Raw genomic sequence first — 13,183 nt, forward strand, 5'->3', positions numbered from 1 at the left:
TTTATTAAAAAACCCACATATTTTTATCCACCCTGTTTCTGTTGTTTCAGAGCAGGTATGGAAAAGGTTTTTTATTTTATTTTACAGGATGTAAGCCATCCAGAGTCATGCTTTGGTGAGATAGGCAGCAAATAAAAATGAAAGGGAGGGAGGGAGGGAGGGAGGGAGGGAGGGAGGGAGGGAGGAAGGAAGGAAGGAAGGAAGGAATGGTCCAAAGTTAGGAAAATATTCCTTATAGAAAATACCTTGACAGTGGAACCAGTATGGGTTACACACTGTAGGTACCTTCACTGAATGTGTTAGAGCAAAGCTAGAAAATCACCTGGCATGGATGCTTTAATTCCTTGTCATCATTGATGATGTTACCTAGTTTGGTAATGAACCATCTGCAAGAAATCCAAGCTCAGAGAGTCCCATGGACTCCTCAGTTCAAGCCTGAGCTATAAATATTCTCTTCTATTGAATGCTTTAATTTAGAGTCTTAATTGGACTTGATATACTGAGGGACCCCTTCCTATAGTGTGATTATTTGAAATCTGCAGGGCACCATGTTGGAAAAGAATTTTTCTGTGTAATCATATCATGTATGAACAAGTCATATAATTTCATAAAAGTAAACAGAACCTCTTGCTGGTAAGTTCAGGCATATACCCTCGAGGAAACGAGGCATGCTAGCGAGCAGGAAACAGTTTTAATCACATTTGAACAGCCTGTGTCCAATTTTCTTCTGTATTTTTCAGCGTATAAGACGAACCTCCCCACAAAAAAGGCCGAAAATTTGGGTGTACCTTATATTCCGAATATAGCTTTTACTAAGCTTTTTCCAGCCCTAACGAGGTGCTAACAAATGAAGCAACAATCAAAAAACATCTGGGTTTTAGAAGCCTTTTTTCAGCCCTAAGGAAGTGCTTACTAGTGAGGGCAATAGCATTTAGACTTATATACCACTTCATAGTGCTTTGACAGCCCTCTCTAAGCGGTTTACAGAATCGGCCTCTTGCCCCCAACAATCTGGGTCCCCGTTTGACCCACCTCGGAAGGATGGAAGGCTGAGTCAACCTGGAGCCGGTGGTGAGACCTGAACTGCTGAACTACAGCTAGCAATTAGCTGAAGTAGCCTGCAGTGCTGCACTCTAACCACTGCGCCACCCGGGATCTTGTGATCTGTGGTTTGCTAGCGAAACGATCTCCCCTTTGCCTGCTTCTCTTCATTGTTTCTCTCTCTGAAGAGAGAGAGAAAAGTAAAGTGTTTTAGAAACTCTTTTTAATCCCCAACCAAGGGATAAAAGGCATTTGAGCTGAAAACCAGCTAACTAAAATACTGAACCTGACCAGATTTAAGGACTAGCCAGATAAATTCCTGTTAGGCATATTTTATTTTCCCTGTTTTCCTCCCCAAAAACTAAGGTGCGTCTTATAATCCAGTGCATCTTATACCCCGAAAAATACGGTAGCCTCTTAAGTAGGCGTCTGTGATATTGTGATGTTTCCATTTATGGTGGCAATTTTGGATATTTTATAGAAGTCTGGGAGTAAAAGCTCCTTAAACTCTGTTTTATAATTTTGAATTTTGCTTTGATAAAAAAATTGTAACGCACCCAGTCACATCTAAAAAACGAAGACACCCATCCCATAGAGTTTACTTTATTTTAACCATTTTTTGTCCAATAGTAATCAAGAAAGTATAACTATTATTATTATTAATTAGATTTGTATGCTGCCCCTCTCCAAATCACCAAGTATCCAGCATGAAAAGCTGTGTGTTGGCAATTTAGATATATTTATCGACTGGCCAAGTTCATTTCGTTCATTTGATCACATTTCTATGGTAGCTAGGAATGATAAGAGTTGTAGTGAAATCCACCGGGTTGGAAATCCTGTCCTAAATAAAAGGGCATTCCTTCGTAAGGATAATGAAAAAATTAGTCCCTGCCTAACCATAAATTGTGAATTAAGAATGAAGCCCATTACTTACTTCCATTACTGCAAGCAAAATAAGACTTTGCATTTTAGAGATACTACATCAAATAATAACATTTTACAGCATCACCAAGTAACTGAAAACTTTTCAAAACAAAAAAAACAGTAGGTCAGTGGTGGGAAAACAGAATATTAATGATATTGTATCATTGTTTTACTGAGGTTAGGTACAGCTGGCTGTTCTATTTTGGGGGATGGATAACTGTTAATCTGGCAATACTAAGAAATGAATGGTTTAATTCTTTATGCAGTCTGCCTGGTAAATATAACTCGTGCTAGTTAGCATGTTTGGCTATAGGGATAATGAAGGATTCTACATTATTACAATTTAGAGGCCTCAACTGTTTCTTGCACTTCTCCGTACTGAAGGAGCGGGTCCAGCAGTCACATGGGGTTGCTCATGTCCAATCCGGTGGAACTGAGCCTAGTATTAAAAAAGCTTGCCGGATCCGCCCCTTCCCCAGAATTCGCTCAGTTCGCATATCCTGCGGTTGTATTGTGAATGCTCGTTCAACATTCTAACACCTTCCCTTCGACTTTTCCTTCAAAAAAGTAGTAAGATTTATTGTCTTTATTCAATTACTTGCACTAATTGCGCCAGCCGTTTAAAAGAAAAAAAGAAATAAAGCGGCTCGGCTTTTTTTTCCTTGGGAGAAGTTGCGGTTTCGTTTTCCCCCGGCGGTTTTGCCGGTTACGATTCCTGCGGCCGCTTGTGGATTCTTCTAATCCCTTGGCCTGGAGGTTCTGGTGCAAGTATTTATCATTGAATTATTGTTTTATTATTGTATACAAATATTTAAGGGCTTATAAAATACCTCCTGCGGAGTGAGACGCCTTCTAGTCTCCTGGACTTAGTCGATCGCTTTTCCCTTAAGAAATTCTACGGAGCGATTTTTTCGGCGCGAAGGCCTTCGCGCCCTTTTTTAAAAAACCTAGGCCTCTCGTGTTGGCCTTCTGCCAGCCGCGTAGGCCTCAGTCCACCGCGTGGATCCGGGAGCGGGCCTTGGGGGTCCCAGGCTAAATTCTCCACCGGCTAAGCCTCCAACCAGAGTGCCTTGGTTATACTTAATTGCAAAGTTTAGGGAGGCTGGCCCCGCTGGATTTGGGGGCACGAACTCTGGGTTTGCCCAGATTGTCCTCACGTCTCAGCAGCTTCGAGGCCTCGAAGCAGGATCCATTCCTCTTGGGAAGTCCTTGAAATCTTCTCCTTATAATTTAGTTATTGGCTCAGCCTTGTCTTCTGTTAATTGTCAGACTATGGCTACTTTTCCCAAGAGAGGCACAACTAAAGGTCCCAGAGAGGCCAGGCCTACAGGCGATGAGATTACTAGTATCCCCCAGGCCTCTTCCTCCTCTTCTCCAGGGGCCCGTCCCTCGACCAAGGTCACCAGGGCTGAGAAGAGAAGGGACCTAGCCCTACAAAAAATTCATGACAAATCAGCAAAACGTTTGAAAGTGCAGGCCCAAGTAATCAGTAGTCAAGACCCACCAGAGGCCTCTAGTCTGCCTCCTTCTGGGGTCCCTGTGTTATCTCTGGATGAGCCAAACCTAGACAGACCCCAACCTAACCTATGGGGCATAGGTCCAGAGGAACCAGATATTATTGAAGATTCCCCCCAGCCAGGATCCTCCCAGGCCTTTAGGAATTCTTCTGCCATTTCTGCTGATATTTCCACTTTACCTCCTGAGTTCCAATCTATTTTTGCTGTGTTGTCCAAAGCCATTGATGCCAAACTCTCCTCCATCAATGAGCTTCCTTTACCTCTTCCTCCTTCTCGTTCCTCCCGCCCCTTGGGTTCTTCCCCAGCGGTCAGAGCTCCTATTCAGGATGATTCAGAATCCTCCCAGGATGAATATGAGGATGTAGAGGAGGATGAAGACCCTTTCCAGGGCTTATCAGAGGATGAGGAATCCCATATAAAGGTCCCTCCTCCAATTACTATTTTCCCTTCTCAACTATTCAAATCTCTCCTCCTCAAAGCTAGAATTTCTACGGGATTAGCAGCCCAGGAGAAACAAGCCTCCACTTCCACTGATCCCCCGGAGGAGAATTTACCTTACTTCACAGAGGAACAGGAGGATAACGAGGTAATTCCTATGCCTAAATTGTTTAAAGATGCCTTACTCAAACAGTGGGATTTTCCAGCCTCTGGCCTTAATCCCTCTACCAAGGACAGAAAGTTGTATAAACTCTCCTCTTCCTATGAAGAGCTTCTATCTTTTCCCAAACCAGATGAACCTGTCAAAATTCTTCACTCGGCAGCGGCTGTGCCAGGCGAGGCGGAGGAAGTCCTCCGTCCAGAGGACAAGCGCATCGAGCAAATGCTCAAAAGAGGATTCTCCGCTGATTCCTGGGCCATTAAAAGTTCTGCAGCAGCCTCCTTCTTCTCCAGAGCCATGCTGCTGTGGCTTCGCCAACTTCAACAGCACATTCCTCCAGATGACTTGAGAGGTCAACAAGACTTCAACAAAGTCTTTGCAGCTGCCCAGTACGTGGCTGATGCCACCTTGCAATCTACTAGATTTTCTGCTAAGTCTATTACAGCTTCTACAACGGCAAGAAGACTCCTATGGATTCGCCCTTGGCAAGCGGGAGTTCGCCAAAAGTGGCAGTTATCCCAGGGCCCCTTAAAGCGCGACCTTCTCTTCGGTGATCTTCTGGATCCACTCCTCACGGAGACCACGGACAAGAAGAAGGTTTTGGGTCCAACCACGAAAAAGGTTACCAAAACGCAGTCCTTTCGTCGCCCAGGGCGCCAGCAAGACCAAGCGGCTTCCTATCAGAGATCTCCAGGTCAGTATTCCCCCCGCTTTCGTTCCCAAGGTAGGAACTCCAGGGGTAGAGGTTTTCGCTTCCAAAGGGGAGCTTCCTCTAACAGGGCTTCAAAAAAACCTAGATGGTAACTTTTCCTCCATTCCCATAGGGGGTCGCCTAGCTCATTTCGCTTCAAATTGGCGTCTCACCTCCAAGGACCCTTGGGTCATTGACACTGTTCAAACAGGCCTTCTTTTAGAATTTATTTCTCCTCCCCCTAAACGTTTTATTTCCTGCCCTTCTCCCAGGTCATCCTCAGATTGTAACCGTATGGAGGAGGCCATTTCTCATCTATTGTCCATTAGGGCCATTCAACCGGTCCCTTCCGGTCAGAAGGGCCAAGGGTTTTACTCCATCCTATTTATGGTTCCAAAGTCCTCCGGAGGTTGGAGAGCCATTTTGGATTTAAAGAAACTAAACCTATTCATCAAATATAGAAAGTTTAAGATGCACTCCTTGTCTTCTATTTTGGCCGCCATTCACTCGGGAGATTTCATGGTCTCCTTAGACCTCACTGAGGCCTACCTTCACATTCCTATAGCCAAATGCCACAGAAAATTTTTACGTTTTTCCTTTCAAGGCAGGCATTTCCAGTATAGGGCGATGCCATTTGGCCTTTCCTCGGCCCCTCGGGTCTTTACAAAGCTCTTGGGGTCCCTGGCGGCCTATATCCGGGCGTCTCCCATCCACATTTTATGTTATCTTGATGATATTTTAATTCATGGGAACTCCCTAGAGAGAGTGAAATCAGACCTTTCTGTTACCATGTCAGTCCTTCAGGACCATGGGTTTTCCATCAACTTTGACAAAAGTCACCTCCAACCTTCCACTTCCATTCCTCACCTGGGATCCATTATTGATTCAAAATCTTCCCAGGTTTTTCTCTCTCCCGAGAGAAAACTCAGTATAGTGGAGTTAATTTCTAACGTTTTATCTAATCCTTCAGTATCCATAGTTACTCTATCTTCCCTTTTGGGGAAGATGGTGTCATGCATAGGCATCATTCCTTGGGCTCGCCTTCATGCTAGGGAACTCCAGTGGCTTCTGTTGCCCTTTCAGAGATCGGGGCACAGCAACTCAAATCGACGCATCGTCATCCCACTGAGTGTTCGCAGATCCTTCAAGTGGTGGAAGTCTCCGGCCATGGACAGAGGATCCCCGTTCAGGTGCCCGGATCAATTTGTCATCACCACAGATGCCAGTCTATCGGGATGGGGCGCCCACGCCCAGGGGATGATAGCCCAGGGCACGTGGTCCCCGGAGGAAGCTTCCAGGCCAATCAATTGGCTAGAGTTAAGAGCCGTTTCCCTGGCTCTGAAGCATTTCTCTCCTCGCATTCCCAACCGGCACGTTCTCATTCTCACCGACAACATTGCCACAAAAAGCCATATCTGCAGACAGGGGGGCACGAGATCCAAGGCTCTCATGAGGGAGGCCCTCAAGTTGGGTCTTTGGGCGGAAAAACATCTCCAGTCGCTCCTAGCCGATCACATCTCGGGGAGTCTCAACGTCCAGGCGGATTGGCTATCCCGAGCAACGATAGACCCAGGAGAGTGGAACCTCCATCAAGACCTGTTCCATCAAATCACCCTCAGATTCGGCCTACCAGTTCTGGATCTCTTCGCGACCAATGCGAACGCCCAACTCCCTCGCTTCTATTCCAGATTTCCATCCCCGGGAGCGGAAGCAATCAATGCCCTCCGGAGTCCATGGCCTCCAGGCCTACTCTACGCATTTCCTCCGATTCCAATCCTCCCGGACGTGATTCACAAGGTCCTCACAGAGAGGGCCCGAGTAATCCTAATCGCCCCTCATTGGCCCCGTCGGCCCTGGTTCGCGGATCTCCAACAGCTGTCCGTCCAGGACCCTTGGCGACTCCCCGCTTCGGGGGATATGCTGCGGCAGGGGGCCTCTTTCCATCCAGACCCGGAGTGGTTCCACCTCACCGCTTGGCTGTTATCAGGAGAGATTTAGAACTGCGTGGGCATGACCCCGATTCAGTGGAGGTCATTTTAAAGGCCAGAAGGGGCTCGACCAATCGAATCTACGACCACACGTGGTCCAAGTTTCACCAGTGGTGTCTACAGGAAGGTCTCTCCCCTCTGTGCATCCCCATACACAGAATTATTTCCTTCCTTATGCAAGGCTTCCATAAAGGACTTTCCACCAGCACCCTCCGGCGTCATCTGGCAGCCATTTCATCTGTCCTAGGGGGTCCCCGCAGACAGCCTCTCCGATCCCTCCCTGAGGTTCAGGAATTCCTCAAGGGCATAGCCAACCTCAGACCTTCCAAGGTCCACAGGTATCCATCCTGGGATTTGCCACGGGTTCTCCATTCCCTCACGCAGGCACCATACGAACCCCTAAAATCGGCGTCCCTCAGGTACCTATCCTTTAAGGTAGCCTTTCTGGTGGCTATTACCTCTGCCCGACGCATTTCGGAGCTGGCTGCCCTCTCAATCAGGCAGGACCTTTGTCAATTCCATCAGGACAAGGTAGTCTTGCGACTGGACCCCACCTTCTTACCCAAGGTCAGTTCCATGTTCCACAGATCTCAGGATATTGTCCTACCTTCCTTCTGCCTCCAACGAGACCATCCCTTGGCAATTAGATGGCACACCCTGGATCTCACCGGAGCGCTGAGAATATATATCCAACGCACAGGACCCTTTCGGAGGTCAGAAGCACTTTTTGTAGCCTATCATCCCAGAGTCATGGGGGCCAAAGTGTCTTCAACAGTAATAGGCCGGTGGATCAGAGGGACTATATCTAAGGCCTATGAGTCGGCCTCCCTCTCAGTTCCAAGGAACATCACTGCGCATTCCACCAGGAGCGCAGCCACCTCGGCCGCTTGGGCGACTCAAGCCCCGTTGGAGGAGGTCTGCAAAGCAGCCACTTGGGCCTCGCCAAATTCCTTCATCAGGCACTACAAAATTGATTCTTATGCTTCAGCGGACGCTGCCTTCGGCAGAAGGGTACTCCAATCCGTTATCTCTCACGATAGCAAGCTAATCCCACCCTAGGGACTATCTATTGGGTATGTCCCATGTGACTGCTGGACCCGCTCCTTCAGTACGGAGAATAGGCGTTGATTGCTTACCTGAACGCCTCTTCTCGTACGGTGAGCGGGTACAGCAGTCACTTCCCGCCCTTGTATGTGTCTTCTTTACCTTTCTATACCTTTCTTCCTCTAACAATGAGAGTTGAACACTACAGAGCTTCACAACTGAGCCTAGTCTATGGATTCGCGAATTCTGGGGAAGGGGCGGATCCGGCAAGCTTTTTTAATACTAGGCTCAGTTCCACCGGATTGGACATGAGCAACCCCATGTGACTGCTGTACCCGCTCACCGTACGAGAAGAGGCGTTCAGGTAAGCAATCAACGCCTATTTCCAGCCCATTTTAAATGCGTAAAATATGCACCGAGCAAATTTTACAGTTTTCCCATAAGACATAGCATGCTTTCTGAAGCCAACTTTAGGAGTTTGTTTTTAAAAAAATGTTTACACTCGGCACTGATCATGGAAGACAGTACCTGCAGTGATATAACTGGTGGTAAATATTGTGTGATGAAGGCCACTGAAGCTCTGTCCTGGGTGCTGAATACCTTGTGAAGGTCAGATGCTTGACATATAATTGAGGGGGAGGGGGGAGAGAGCATACTAATTCTCCCTCATGGTGGATATAGCAGCCCTGTATGGGTAATCCTGTCTGCTCGGTGATTGGACTGAACCTGCCAAAGTCGCTCAACTTGGATCGTTGCGCTACAGCTCTTCCTATCTGAGAGATTTCACTGTTATTCAGGTACACTGGGAGATTATTAGAAAGTTGAAATTTCTCGTTAACGTGAGTCTGTTCCAGCTTGATTAGTTGGGGAGGTAATCTAGGCGCAGGCGGCTGCTTGCATGGTGAGAAGGGGGTGGTGAAGAACACAGGTAGTTTCTTCTAGCCCTTCTCATCCCTCCCTGCATTAGTCCCTGAGGGCTCTCAGAGGCTTTCTTTAAAAGATAAAGCTACCGGCGGGCTCTTAGTTTTAAATTCCTTCTGGCATTGGCAGGCAGAAGGGACCACTGGCATCGCTTTTTCAATCAGCTGGCGAGCGGTGTTGCGCCCGCCATTTTGGGTTCAGGCCGATCATTATGAGCACTCAATTTCTGTTAAAAACGACTTGTTTTCCGTTCTAGGCAGCCCGAGCTACCTCAGAAAGCTCTATTTGAGGGGGGGGGGTTTCTACCAATTCAACTATAGCCAGCCTCCCTCCTTCCATCCTCCCTCCCCTTTATTACGACTATGAGGCGCCGGCGACCATTTTCTCGCCAATCGGCCCACAGGGGCCTCTTTCAATTTCACCTCAGGGAGCAAAAGCATAGGGCCTAGAAATAATTCATACCAACCACAGGGATCAGGCCTTCAACCAAAATTTACCACCAGCCAAAGACACAGTGGAAAGCACCAAGTGGTCAACCTTATTAAAATTTGTTGGGCTCAATTATAAGTCCTGGAGTGAGCTGCTACCCACTTCAGTGGAGTCTCGTGCTCCCAGGGTAGCAGCATGCCACACCTCTAGGGCAAGGTTCGACAAACCCAGGCGCCTGGTCGCCAGTGGCGCCTAGAAAATGTTGTCTGGCGCCTCAGCGTTTCCCAACCGGTGTTCCGCGGCGGTGTTCTTCAGCTGGGCGGGGCGCTGCCGGTACTCCCGCTCGCAGCTGTCTCCTGCTTGATGCCGCGCTCCTGCTGAGCCCCAAAGAAAGAAGGCAGGAAGAAGGAGAGCTCCATTCTTCGCACCTTTTTCCCGCCTTCTTTCTTTGGGGCCCAGCAGGCCAGCGCCGAAAACCGCGGCATCGAGCAGGAGGCGGGGGACAGCTGCGAGCGGAAGCCCCAGGACGGAAGTACCGGCAGCGCCCCGCCCAGCTGGAGCTCCTCTTTCGTCGACGGCAAGTGTCCGATGGGAGCGGGGGGGGGGGGCGTCGGGGGAGATGGCGGCGGCGAGAGGGATCGCTCGCTCGCTCTCTCTCAGCTGACTGCAAGTGGGAGCCCTGACGGTGGCGGTTGGACGTTCTGCTGGACGTCGTACATGCTGGCGCTGCGTGCCTGGCATATACGGTGTCCAGCACCACGTCCAGCTGCCGCCGTCAGGGCTCCCGCTTGCAGTCAGCTGAGAGAGAGAGAGAAAGAGAGACATATAAGAGGCAGAGAAAGAGAGAAAGAGAGACATAGCAAGAGAGGCAGAGAAAGAGAGACAGAGCAAGAAAGAGAGACAGCAAGAGAGGCAGAGAAAGAGAGATAGAGAAAGAAATAGAAAGAGAGACATAGCAAGAGAGGCAGAGAGAGAAAAAGAAAGAGAGACATAGCAAGAGAAAAAGAGAGACTTAGCAAGAGAGGCACAGAGAGAGAGAGAAAGAGAAAGAAAGAGAGACATAGCAAGAGAGACAGAGAGAGAAAGAGAGATAGCAAGAGAGGCAAAGAGAAAGAAAGAGACATATAGCAAGACAGTGAAAGAGAGAGAGAGAGCAAGAGAAAGAGAAAAAAGCAAGAAAGAGATAGCAAGAGAGACAGAGAGAGAGCAAGGGAGAGAGAAAGACATAGAGGAAGGGAAGGAGGGAGAGAGAAAGAGAGCAAAAAAGAGAGGAAGAAAGAAAGAGGGATGGAGAGAGAGAATGAAGGGAAGGAAGGAAAAGAGAGAAAGAGGGAGAAATAGAGCGAAAGGGAGAAAGAGAGAGGGTTTTTTTGTCCAAACTTTTCTTTAGCCCGCCCCCCCCCCCTTTCAGTGTTCCCCAGGATTTTGAAAATACGAATAATGTGCCGCGGCTCAAAAAAGGTTGGGAAACACTGGTTTATAACGTTTGTAATGTTTTTTTTGTTAAATTAAAAACCAAGTTTGCTTAAAAAAAATTCTGGCTCCTAAATTTTTTGGCTGGCTCCTAGATTCTGAACAACTTTGTCGACCCCTGCTCTAGGGCATGGCAATTTCAATTGACAGTGCCACACCTCTAGGGCATGGCAATTTCAATTGACAGTGCCACACCTCTAGGGCGAGAAACAGGCGTGCCTATACTCCAAGTCTACAGATCTGGCATGGCACAATTCGGCTCTTCTGAAAACTTAAGTAGGGTGCCTCAGCCAGATAGCTCACAATGTCAAATATAAACATGGAATCAGCTGAATCCCCTCCCACACATGAAGTGGAAAAGCCCAGAAGCTCTCAAAATGACGGTTTGATTCTGGTTGACCAGGCCTGTAAGCCTTCTTCCAGAAAACATACCTGCAAGACCACCAGTGCATTGAAGGCAGCTGAGGAACGCTGCCACCAGGCACTTGATAAAATCTGTAAAAAGGTAACTGCCAAGGGCAAACACACAGCCTCACATATCCGATCAGAGGCCTCAGAGAGTCTATTGTCCTCAATTCTGACTCGCAATTATGGTGCCCGGCCCCCAGGCTGCGCAAGAGGCACATTCCATGCTCTCTGATAATATGAGGGCTTTAGTGGCAGTAAGCATTCAGCAAGGCATCACAGTAGGGATCCAAAAAGCCAGGCAACAGGAATCTTGGCCTTCTTCTGCCCCCTGCTGCCACAAGGGTCGTCAGACAACCTAATAGGAACCATTTTGCGCCCCCAACCGGACAAGAGCTCATGGAGCATCTAGAGAGAGAGGAGGAGAATGAAGAGGAAGAAGATGAGGAGGAGGAAGAGCCTATGTGAAAGGCTCCAGGGGAAGGGGCAAGAGCATGGGACCATTGAATTGTCTCAGAGACTGTCGACAACCAGAATATACAATGCCACTTGGGTGGAATTCTTCCACTGCTGTGACAAACTGGCCACAGTTCCGTCCCAAGCAACTCAAACTGAGGTGCCGATCTTCCTTCAGGATGATTTAGACAAAGGTCTCAACCCCTATACTTTGCATACAAAAGTGACAACTACAGCTACCGTCATAATACCAGGCCCTTTGTGCTCGGTAGACCATCATCCGTATATCAAGAGGTTCTTTCGGGCAGTTACTCTTCTGGGCCCACCGGTCATACATTGCTACTCGACTTGGAACTTACCCAAGGTTCTGAAGTCCCTTAAGCGGGCACCATACAAACCCTTCAAGGAGGCTTCATTGCAACACCTCATGTGCAAAGTTGCCTTGTTAGCAGCCATTATCTCGGCCAGACGCGTGTCGGAGCTGGCGGCCTTGTTGGTACGCAATGGCCTATGCATTTTTCACGTGGAGAAGGTGGTCTTATGCATGGATCCCACCTTCTTACCAAAGGTGAACACTGCCTTTCACAGAGCGCAGGACATTGTCTTATCCAGTTTTTGTGCTCATCCTGTTCACCTTAAGGAGAAGGCTTGGCATACCTTAGATGTTAAACAGGCACTACAATGTTACATCAAGCACACCAAAGGACTTCAGGGGTTTGGAGGCATTGTTCATTTCATTCCAGCTTCCATGGTGTACCCTTCTACAATAGGCAAATGGATCCAGTCCACAATTGCTAGGGCTTATGAACTGCAGTCCAAGAAACCTCTGTCTCTCCTTACTGCCCACTCAACCAGGAGTGCAGCTACTTCAGCGGCATGGGCGACTCAGGCGTCACTTGAGGAAGTGTGTAGAGCAGCTACCTAGGCTACCCCCACCACATTTGTGAAACATTACAAACTTGATACTTATGCATCATTAGAAGCATCCTCTGGACAGAGGGTACTGCAACAGGTTGGGAAAGCTTGAGACCTTGCCAACTTATTGGCCCTCCCATATCGGACTTTGGTAGGTCCCATGCATGGCTGCTATATCCACTATGAGGGAGAAAGGATGTTGGTCCTACCTGATACACCTCTTCTACGATGGTGGATATAGCAGACAGACCCTCCTGATTCATTGTATTTAGGTTGGCATCAGTTCTTATTGTTAGGGTTGACGGTTGTAGTGCAACGGAGTCTGTTGCTTCACCCCTTCATTACGAATTGGAGGAAGGAGGAGCAACGACAACAACATCACTAGACGTTTTGGCAGGCTCAGTTCAATCACTGATCAGACAGAATTAACCCATGCATGGCTGCTATGTATATCCACCATCGTAGAAGAAGTGTATCAGGTAGGGCCAACATCCCTTTTACACCGATTTCCAGATCACACTGAAAAGCGGTGTAAACCTATGATTTGGCAACTTTTATAATAACTGAGTAGTTTTTGCAAGAATAAGCTTATTCTACAAAATGAGAAGCAACAGGTTGCTATCAAATAGTTGTGATGTTTATTATTTTTCTTCTTTGGGATTATGTTCCAGAAAAATGAGCAGTATTTTATTAATACAAATAGAAATGTTATTGGCAGGGTGGATTTTGAGAGAGAGAGGGGGGAAGGGGGAGATGATAAAGGTGTAATTTGCAAAACTAG

At 47.8% G+C, this 13,183-nt stretch overlaps 1 protein-coding gene across 2 annotated transcripts in view; it reads left to right on the forward strand.

Moving 5' to 3' along the window:
- The window catches only part of USP7 (ubiquitin specific peptidase 7), a 143,159-nt gene that overhangs the window by 48,666 nt on the left and 81,310 nt on the right, over window positions 1–13,183 (forward strand). The window lies entirely within an intron of this gene.

The sequence above is a fragment of the Erythrolamprus reginae genome, chromosome 9 (assembly GCF_031021105.1).
Source record: "Erythrolamprus reginae isolate rEryReg1 chromosome 9, rEryReg1.hap1, whole genome shotgun sequence".
Classification (NCBI taxonomy): Eukaryota; Metazoa; Chordata; class Lepidosauria; order Squamata; family Dipsadidae; genus Erythrolamprus; species Erythrolamprus reginae.